The sequence below is a fragment of the Pelobates fuscus genome, chromosome 11, assembly GCF_036172605.1.
Source record: "Pelobates fuscus isolate aPelFus1 chromosome 11, aPelFus1.pri, whole genome shotgun sequence".
Lineage (NCBI taxonomy): Eukaryota > Metazoa > Chordata > Amphibia > Anura > Pelobatidae > Pelobates > Pelobates fuscus.
Window position 1 is genome coordinate 85,610,219 of NC_086327.1, and position 10,502 is coordinate 85,620,720.

Here is a 10,502-nt window from a genome sequence, read left to right on the forward strand (position 1 = left end):
TGGATGTGTGATTGGTGTGTAAGAAATTCTGAGTGCCCTGGAGTGTATATCTGTCATGGATTTCTCTGCATTGCCCCCGACTGCTCACCTCTTTGCTTCTTTGCTTCCTTTGCATACCTTTGCATCCCCCCTCTCTTCCCTTTGTCTTAACTTTTTAAAGGGAAAATTCACTAGGTGATAGACCAATAGAAAACTGGAGGTGTGGTTACCTTCCAGATGGAAATTTAAGTATTTGGTCTATAGAGGGCAGTCTCGTCCCACTGAACATTCCTATCTAGGAAAGAGTTAACTTTTCCTGGTGGCTATTTTGACGCCATTTAGCTTATCTTTATGGTTATTTATAATTTAAGTTTTCTGTCAGTTCAAAGAGTTTCTTTGGGCTTTCTTCAGACTATGTGTCTGGCAATTCTGCTATAATTTCTAATATGACAGTTCGTAACCAAGTATGACCCCTAAACTTACAATGGGACGTTATACAATATCGAAAGTAAAATTAAATTATTTAATCTTCTCTGTCACAAATGTCTGGGTTTAGAATTAATTATATTCCATTAGCATTTAGACAGTCTGTCCATCCCCCGTTCTCATTTCTTATCAATTTGGTTTGTATATACTAAGCATTCCTTAGCTTCTGGCAAAGTGGTTAGTTTTACAGAAGGGATATAAATCTTGTGTCTTGTTAGCTTGAGAATAACAAAATGGAGTCTGCTCTGTTCAGAGTGACTGACAATATACATTTTAATTTCTATCATAGCACAAAATGCCTGCCGATTATAAATACCCTGACATTTCCCATGTTTGCAGGGTTGTATTTAGTATGGAGCCGTGTTTGTGTGTTTGATTGTAAGCATGTGTTTGTATGGAGTATGTTTGCATGAATGTGTTTGTATGTGGTATTGGAGTTTAAATGCAAGTGTGCATTTATGTGTAGTGTTTGTTTTTGAATGTAGGGGTGTGTTTATATATTATTCTGGTGTCTAACACAGAGGTGTGTTTGTATGTAGTGTTGACGTTTCAATGCAGGAGTGTGTTTGCATTTAGTATTGAAGTTTGAATGGAGGGGTATATTTGTATTTAAAGTTGGTGCTCAGACACAGAGGTACACACGCTAACACACAAGCAGATACACAGATACACATTAGGGATCGACCGATTATCGGTCTGACCGATATTATCGGACGACATTCTGAATTTTCAGCAATATCGGTATCGGCCTATAAAGATACCGATATTGCCGATAATGCAGACCAGGGCCGCCATCAGGGCATGACAGCCGAGACGGTCGTCATGGGCCCGGCATTCCTGGAGGGCCCGCAGCACACTCTTACTTACCTTCCCAGCAGCTCCCTTCAGCTCCCCTGTCTAAATCTCACGAGTCCCGTGACCGTCAGAGCATTGCCACAGGTTACCATGGCAACTCTCCGCACGGGACACAGACCATGAGAAATTTACAGAATATCGGTATCGGTAATTTATCGGCTATCGGCCTGAAAGTTCATCGGTATTGGCTCTAAAAAAATTGGCTCTAGGGTCAATCCCTAATACACATACTGACTACATACAGTAAAACACACAGATACACACTGACAACATAGAGATACAAAGGCACATACACTGACAGACATACTGACACACACACACACACACATACACTGGTAGACGTACTGACAGACCTACTGACAGACACACACAGGCACATATACAGACATACTGACACAAACACACAACTTTTTTTGTAGCCGCAGGACCTGGGAACCTTGCAGTCATTGAGTCAACTAAGACCTCCTCTGTATACCAGAGTATTCTAAAGGCCATCTGTCTGACAGTTAAAGCTTGGCTGAAATTTGGTCATGCAGTAGGACAATGATCCCAAGCACACCAGCAAATCTAGAACAGAATGGCTGAAAAAGAAAAAAACAAGGTGTTTCAATGGCCCTCTCAAAGTCCAGACCTCAACCTGATTGAAATGCAGTGGCGAACCTTAAGAGAGCTGTGCATAAACAAATGCCATCAAACCTCAATGAACTGAAGCAACGTTGTAAAGAAAAGTGGGTCAAAATTCCTCCACAACTATGTGAGAGACTGATAAAGTCATACAGAAAACGATTACTTCAAGTTATTGTTGCTAAAGCTGGTTCTACAAGCTATTTAAGGTGTAATTCATTTTTCACACATGGTTCTCCATTTTGGCTTTATTTTTGTTAAATAAATCATGACAGTGCAGAGCCTGCAGTGCACCGGAGCAGTCGCTATCTCCAACATCTATAATGGCCTAGAGCAGAATCTGATCGATATCAGTTGAACTAAGATCCATCAGCTGATACACAGAGCAGACACCATTCCGAACCTGCAGATGCTTTTTTTTCACGCCCCGGGCATGAAACACTGCAACAGAGTCATAGCGGCCTACCGGGTCCGCGCCCGACCACAAGACCTAGCCCGAGAGTTAACCACATGGCACACAGCTCGCAACACCAAACTTTTACACTCCGGAGAAGATGGGACGGAGGTATCAAAAACCGTCCCCATGCACTCCCAAGCCGCAATGAGACATCATCATGCTGCAAACCTCACTACCAGAACAGAACCAGACCACTCTGGAGGCCTCACCCACATGGTCTGATGTTGAGGACTCATTGCACAGCATTGCTACAGCCATGACAGAAAGGGAGATCCCGCAGAAGAATCTGCCCCTGCAGCTAAGCATTCAAGACATGCTGGCTGAACTCCAAAGGCAATCACCAACAAATGTGGCTGGCAGACCTGAAGGGTCACGCAGCTGAAGTGCAAAGAGTAACAGGCCGTACCCAAGCCACAGAGGAGGAGGTGTAGGACTTGCGACAAGGCTTGAATGCCCTCTAAAAAACCATAAAACCGATGCAATCCTCACAGAGGATGACAGAGGTAGGAGGAAAAATGTTAAAATCGGGGGTCTCAGAATCGGTACCTCTGGATGAACTTCCTCATTTTATAAGGCGCCTAGTAGCCTCACTCTACCTACAAAACAAGCCACTTCTCTTTTGATGGTGTATATAGGATAGCCAAATCACCACAAGCTCCAAATGCTGCATCCTGCAACCTCATTTTAAGATGCCAAACGCTAACAGATAAAATGGTTCTCATGGCTGCCATCCGGGAAAAACGCCTTACGAATTTGAAACATGCCGAATTGCGGGAAGGCCAGCACTGGAGCGAGCAGGCAGTAAGTTAGGTGTAATCCCTGTAAGCTAGTTCCCAATAGGCTCTACCTGACCTTGCTCTCCTATATCTCTAGGAGAGATATAGGATAGACCACCACCACACTATCCTAACACACGACCATACCCAGAACCAACTAATCTATCCATAGACGCAACCTAATACACTAACTGATGCCTAAGAGTATGTACTACTATACATCTTGAAATAGACCGTCCTATACCAAGTGAAATCTCCCTCGACAGCGTTAACTTCAGTATAACCTGTGTATGCTACCACATGTACTGCCACACCATGCCTAGCTCATATCAGATTTTAAGCGCATAGTACTTGACAGACCTCGTAAAAGTGCAATTTTTATATATGCCATGTAAGCATTTTTGCCTTGTTATTATGTTCTTATGTTTATGGCATTACAAATGTGTTCTGACTCTGCATATACTAATACAACACACACACTGCATACACCAATACAACACACACACTGCATACACCAATACAACACACACACACTGCATACACCAATACAACACACACACTGCATACACTACCCTGACACACACTCTGCATACACTAGTACAACACACACACTCTGCATACACTAGTACAACACACACTGCATTCACTACACATTAACACACTCTCTGCATTCACTACAATAACACACACTCTGCATTAACTGTACACACAGCATCCACTACACAAACATCCTGTATTCACAGTACACACACTACATCCACCACAAATTGAAACACTGCATTCACTATACACAGACACTGCGTCTAATACACACATTACATCCACTACAGACACTGCATCCACTAAACACATTTCATCTAGTACACACAAACATTACATCCACTACACACACTACAACCACTACTCAAACACACTCTGCTGTCACTATACACACTGCATCCGCTACACAAACACACACTCTGCATTCACTGCACAAACAGTATCTAATACACACAAACACTACATCCATTACACACATTCTAATTCACTTCCACTATACACACCACATTCAGTCCTGCATCATTGTCAGTGGACTAGATAGGGAGTGGGCGGGCCCGGGGGGGAGTAAAGGGGAGGGGGGCCCAGACCTTATGCCTTGTCAGGGGCCCCAAAATTTCTGATGGCGGCCCTGCAAGAGGCATACACAGACAGCAAGAGGAAGGTGGACGACCCCTTAGCTGACTGCAGCATACTCACCCAGCGGTCTCCCACGCATACTCTCCCCTGCCCCCACCCTGCCGGTGAGGATTATCCCGGCAACCACAGTCTGCAGGGCAGATGAGGAGAACCGACGCTGTCTCACCTACACCACCGGACCAGCACGATCATCATGGCGGACGCCACGTGTAACTCCACACCCAGCTCTTCGTGGCCCTCTCTCGCTGAAAGGCTAGACCCCCTGTTCGCAGACTTTAGGGTCAAGCTCTCTCATCACAGGGGCACCAAGGAGGGGGCTCCACAGGCAAAAGCCACACGAGACACTGAACAGTGACCCGAAGCTCCCAAACAGGGCCCTGACACGGCAAGAGAGGAAGGAGGAGGTGCTACACTGTGCAATCTTTGGTTTTAACATACACAACAAAAATAAATAAGAAACATAAATCTGACAAATTAAGATATTTTGTTATTTAAATCTTATCACAAAATATGATTTTTTTAAAAATATTCCAGTAAATTTAGAAACATTTGCCAAAATCCACAATCGAACCAGGAACCTTTAGATCTTCAGTCTAACGATCTCCCAACTGAGCTATTTCAGCTGCCATGTAACTTTATTGTAATGTTCTGTCAACCTGTTCTGTAGCATTTCAGATCAAGTTCATTAAGTACAGTTGAGTATATTCATTCGTTAAATTCAAACCATGGATACATAGCAACAATGAATAGCAACTGCAGTACTTGATAACCTTAATCCTATCGCAAGAAGCTACTAGCATTCATCTAAACCTGCCCCTTCTGTTTTTGCCACCATTTTTCTCTTTTATATTTATCATCTGTAATACCTTCCTGTTATGGAACGTATCCCATAGTTAGCTTTCTCAAATAAAGGAATAGAAACTACAAGAATGAGTATTTTTCAGGACACATGAATAACATTATATGAATAACAAATGTGACAATTCAAACATAACAGAGAGTACAATACAGATTTTATATAAAGTATTGCTCCCCAAGAAACAGAAAATTGCTATTACAAAAATATGCAATAACATTACCAGTCGAATTTGCCACTTACAGAAATAATTTGGTTAAATCTGCACGTGCTTTTAAAATTTCTGCCGAAACCCGGGATCGAACCAGGGACCTTTAGATCTTCAGTCTAACGCTCTCCCAACTGAGCTATTTCGGCAAACATATAAGTAACAAAAAACTGCCCAGTCTCATGTACACAAAAGTGATATGTGGTACAAATGTATGTTTTGTTCTTATTGATTATAAGTGTTTGAATTTAATTTACTTTTGATCATCTTTAAATTGCTATTTACAAATATTTGAATTTAAAAAAACCTGCGTTATATTATATGTTTACCAGAAAATAGGGTGCTATTGGTCTGGTCAAACCTAATTAATGAATTATGTCAAAGTATCCCGTTAACAAGAGCACACCTATATAACCTTACCCAAAGACCTGAAAATATTGGGGAACAACTCAACCCAGACTCTCTGCTCTCCCATTGTGCATTGACAGAAGGTAACAGTTAGAACAACCTTGTATTAACATTTGCGTGTGCTGGTAACTTTATATTTCTATGTTACTAATATACAATTCCCTTTTACTTACAAAGGCCAGGTTTAGTAACAGAACTAAGATATCGTGTCCATCTATGAGTCCACACAACTCTATATCATATCTTTTGAAAACTGCTTTGACCTAATTACATTACATAATGGATATCATATCAAACTAATGTTTAAAATATATATGTATATTTTATATGGGAGAAAGTTAATTAGATAAAATAATAAAAAGCATTTTAAATTAATGTTATCATCCGAGTGGAAATAATCTCCAGTGTTTATTCTTTAAAACATTTAATTGGTATTAAACTCAAACAGATAATTTTCCTGGTGGAAAACCTAAAGTGGCTACAAGAATAATGTATTTACACTAGCCCAATTTCTATGGGAATAATTAAATCTTGATTTGTTGTTTCCAGATATTGACCTCTTGACAATATATCAACAGAAACCTCTGCAGGTTGCGTGTTGACAATGTTTAGAGTATAATGTTTTATTCTTGTGTACATCTAAGCTAGTATATGTTCTATATGCAATAAACAAGCTAGGGTCATCAAATATCACAAAAACAGAAATACAAACTCTCCTCTTGACCACTTTAATATTCCACTTCGTTCGATGCTCCGTTCAGTTATTTCACCCCATTCCACAATCATTTGTTTATTATCCACTCCACTGCCTCTATTAACGCATGCCTTCATCTACCTTCTCCATGTCATATAATCACTTCCATGATACCAAAGTTAATATGTAGTGATGTCGCGAACATAACATTTTCCGTTCGCGAATGGCGAACGGGCGAACCGCCATAGACTTCAGTAGGCAGGCGAATTTTAAAACCCACAGGGACTCTTTCTGGCTACAATAGTGATGGAAAAGTTGTTTCAAGGGGACTAACACCTGGACTGTGGCATGCCGGAGGGGGATCCATGGCAAAACTCCCATGGAAAATTACATAGTTGATGCAGAGTCTGGTTTTAATCCATAAAGGGCATAAATCACCTAACATTCCTAAATTGTTTGGAATAACGTGCTTTAAAACATCAGGTATGATGTTGTATCGATCAGGTAGTGTAAGGGTTACGCCCGCTTCACAGTGACAGACCAAACTCCCCGTTTAACGCACCGCAAACAGTCCATTTGCACAACCGCAAACTCCCCATTTGCACAAGGTTGGATATCAAGCTAGCCATGTCCCGTTCCTTGTCCTCACTGATGACAACATCATCATCATCACACCGTACGTCCATGTGTGTAATGCTGCCTGACTGAGACATATCCCTGTTATCTACATCCTCTGGCAATAATGGTTGCGCATCACTCATTTCTTCCAACTGATGTGTAAATAACTCTTCTGACAGATCAAGTGAAGCGGCTGTGGTGCTAGTGTTGGTGGTGGCAGCAGGCGGGCGAGTGGTAACTTGAGAGGTGCCCGAAGCTAAGCTGGAGGAGGATGGTGCGTCAAGGTTCCGAGCGGAAGCTGTAGAAGATTGGGTGTCCTGTGTTAGCCAGTCAACTATGTCCTCAGAACTTTTCAAGTTCAGGGTACGTGGCCTCTGAACACTGGGCATTATTCTAGGGCCAAAGGGAATCACAGCACCACGACCACGACGGCCCCTGCGGGGTGGCCTGCCTCTGCCTGTAATTTTTTTTTTCGATTAGTGGTACTATGCGTGCAAGCTACTGTGACAGATATGAGTGGCACTGTGCACTGGCAGAAGTTGGCAGAGTAGACGCTGTAGGCCTGACACACATGCTTGCAGACAACTGCTATTCAATCTATTACAGTCCAAATTTTTTTTTTTTTTTTTTAAATGTACACTACTGTTACACCAGATAGGAGTTGCACTGGTGTGACACTGTGCCCTGGCAGGCCCTGAAACGCACACGTGTGAAGGAAACTGACTGCTATTATATTACAGTCCAAAAAGTTCTTTTTTTTTTTTTTAAATGCAAGCTATTGTGACACCAGATATGAGTGGTGGCACTGGGCAAGTGGGCACAGTATACGCTGTGAGCCTGACAAACACGCTGGCAGGCAGGCAGGCAGGCAACTGCAATTAGATTACACAGAAAAAAAAAAAGCAGACTGATGTTCTAACCCTAAAAAGGGCTTTTTGGGGTGCTGTCCTTACAGCAGAGATCAGATGAGTCCTTCAGGACTGTAGTGGACACTGAATACACTAGCCTAGCTATCGATTTCCCTATTAAATCAGCAGCAGCTACACTGTCCCTCCTCTCACTAAGAATGCAGCTTCCGGGGGGCGGGGCCTAGCTGTCATGGAGGAAAGACGCACTTTGTGTGAGCTCCCTCAATATCTCACTTTAAGCAGCTATCAACAAGAGAATTTCACCCCAGAAGGGGATGACCCAGCAATGTTGCTCCTACCTGACCGACCCGACATGCTTATTAGCAGTCAGCAACTCGACAGAGTCTTACTTACCGTGGCAAGTGTGGCCTGGTGCTCACAGGGCGGGAGAGGCGGCCGATCTCCCGATCCTGGGATGCCCAGGAGCAGCTACTTCCAAGCAGGAGCTCCGTTACCCCCCCCCCCCTCGGACCGGTGGGGGATATGCTGGTCCACCCCTGGAGCTAATGGACGCACAGAGCACAGCCGCCCAGGCTCACATACTCGTCTACGACTCTCCCAATATGGCGGCAGCCGCGTGTCCTCCTGGTACCAGCAAAGCATGGCAGGATATTGAGTCTAAGTTGGACAGACTCTTTAATAAATTTTGGAAGCAAATAACAAGCAGGAAGCCCTAACAAGCAGGGGCGGGCTGGGCCAGGGAGGCAATTGCCCCCCAGGCCGCCCGAAATTCTTTTAGGACCGGCCGCGGCGGGCCGGCCCTTTAAATGCTGCAGCCGCCTGAGCGCTCTGTAAAGAGTGCTCAGACGGCTGCAGCTGCTTTTCCCTCCCTCCCCTGTAGCGTGGCCGAGCTGCTCTCAAGGAGGAAGGAAGGAAGGAAGGGAGGAAGGGAGGAAGGGAGGAAGGGAGGAAGGGAGGAAGGGAGGAAGGGAGGAAGGGAGGAAGGGAGGAAGGGAGGAAGGGAGGAAGGGAGGAAGGGAGGAAGGGAGGAAGGGAGGAAGGGAGGAAGGGAGGAAGGGAGGAAGGGAGGAAGGGAGGAAGGGAGGAAGGGAGGAAGGGAGGAAGGGAGGGAGGGAGGGAGGGAGGGAGGGAGGAAGGGAGGAAGGGAGGAAGGGAGGAAGGGAGGAAGGGAGGAAGGGAGGGAGGGAGGGAGGGAGGGAGGGAGGAGGAGAACAACAACACAGGGGGTGAGGAGAACACATAGAGGGAGGAGTGAGAAGAACACAGGGAGGGTGGGTGAGTGTGAGAAGAGACCGCTAAGGGAGGGTGGGGGAGAGCTCTAAGGGACAGAAGGGACAACTCTATAGGACAGGGGGCAAGACAGGGAGCTCTTTCACACTATGCGCGCACACACACACACAAACACAATGCATCCCTATACATACACAGAAACACACAATGCATCCCTATACATACACAGAAACACAACATGCTTCCCTTACACACAGAGAAACACAACATGCTTCCCTTACACACAGAGAAACACACAATGCATCCATTACACACACACAGGGCCGGATTAAGAGCCCAGTGGGCCTGGTGCTGATAATTATGATGGGCCTAATTACAAAATCTTATTGACCAAAAACACTAAAACAGTCCTACCTCCTAAGCGTCGTGTATCTGATGGAGATGATGCTGTAGGGAAACTCATAGGATGCAACTATGAGAAACACATACCCTTTGCTAATCTCATGCTTTCATCTTTCAAGTAAACCCATACCCCCTAACAGCAGTGTCCAGTAAAGCAGGAAGTATATGGATGCGGTAAAAGGGTGGGCTACTGACACAAATCACATAACCAGAACGGCTGAACGGGCGAACATACACAAAAAGGGGGAATGTCTGTGTCTCTATGTCTCCCAGTCCCTTAGTGTTTGTGTCCTCATGTCTCCCAGTGTCCCCATGTCACTAGGGGACATTGAGAGACATTGGGACACTGGGAGACATGGGGACACAGATACTAGGGAACACTGGGAGACCTGGGAAATCTGAGACTCTTGGGGACACTGGATGACAGACACGAGGGGACACGGGGAGACATGGAGCACTGAGACACTGTGATATATAGGGGACACTGGAGACTTGATAAAAACCTGGGTACAGGACAAAATGTTGCAGTGTCCAATAAACCTGCTTAAAGCTATCACAGTGAGTGCCTGAGATTTTTTTCTTTTATACTAGGGGACACAGAGACACTACGGGCACAGAGACACTACGGGCACAGAGACACTATGGGCACTGAGAGACATGGGGCACTGAGACACTGATACATAGGGGACACTGATACATAGGGGACATTGGAGACTTGATAAAGACCTGGGTACAGGTCGAAACGTTGCGGTGTCCAATAAACCTGTCTAAATCTATCACAGTGAGTGTCTGAGATTTTTTCTTTTATACTAGGGGACACTGAGACACTAGGAGACATGGGGACACAGAGACATTGGGAGACAA

At 44.5% G+C, this 10,502-nt stretch overlaps 1 non-coding gene across 1 annotated transcript; it reads right to left on the minus strand.

The window, feature by feature from the left end:
* Window positions 1-5,493: 5,493 nt before the first annotated feature.
* TRNAF-GAA (transfer RNA phenylalanine (anticodon GAA)) lies at window positions 5,494-5,566 on the minus strand. The gene has a single exon. It is a non-coding gene; the product is annotated as a tRNA-Phe (tRNA).
* Between the last annotated feature and the right edge of the window lie 4,936 nt (window positions 5,567-10,502).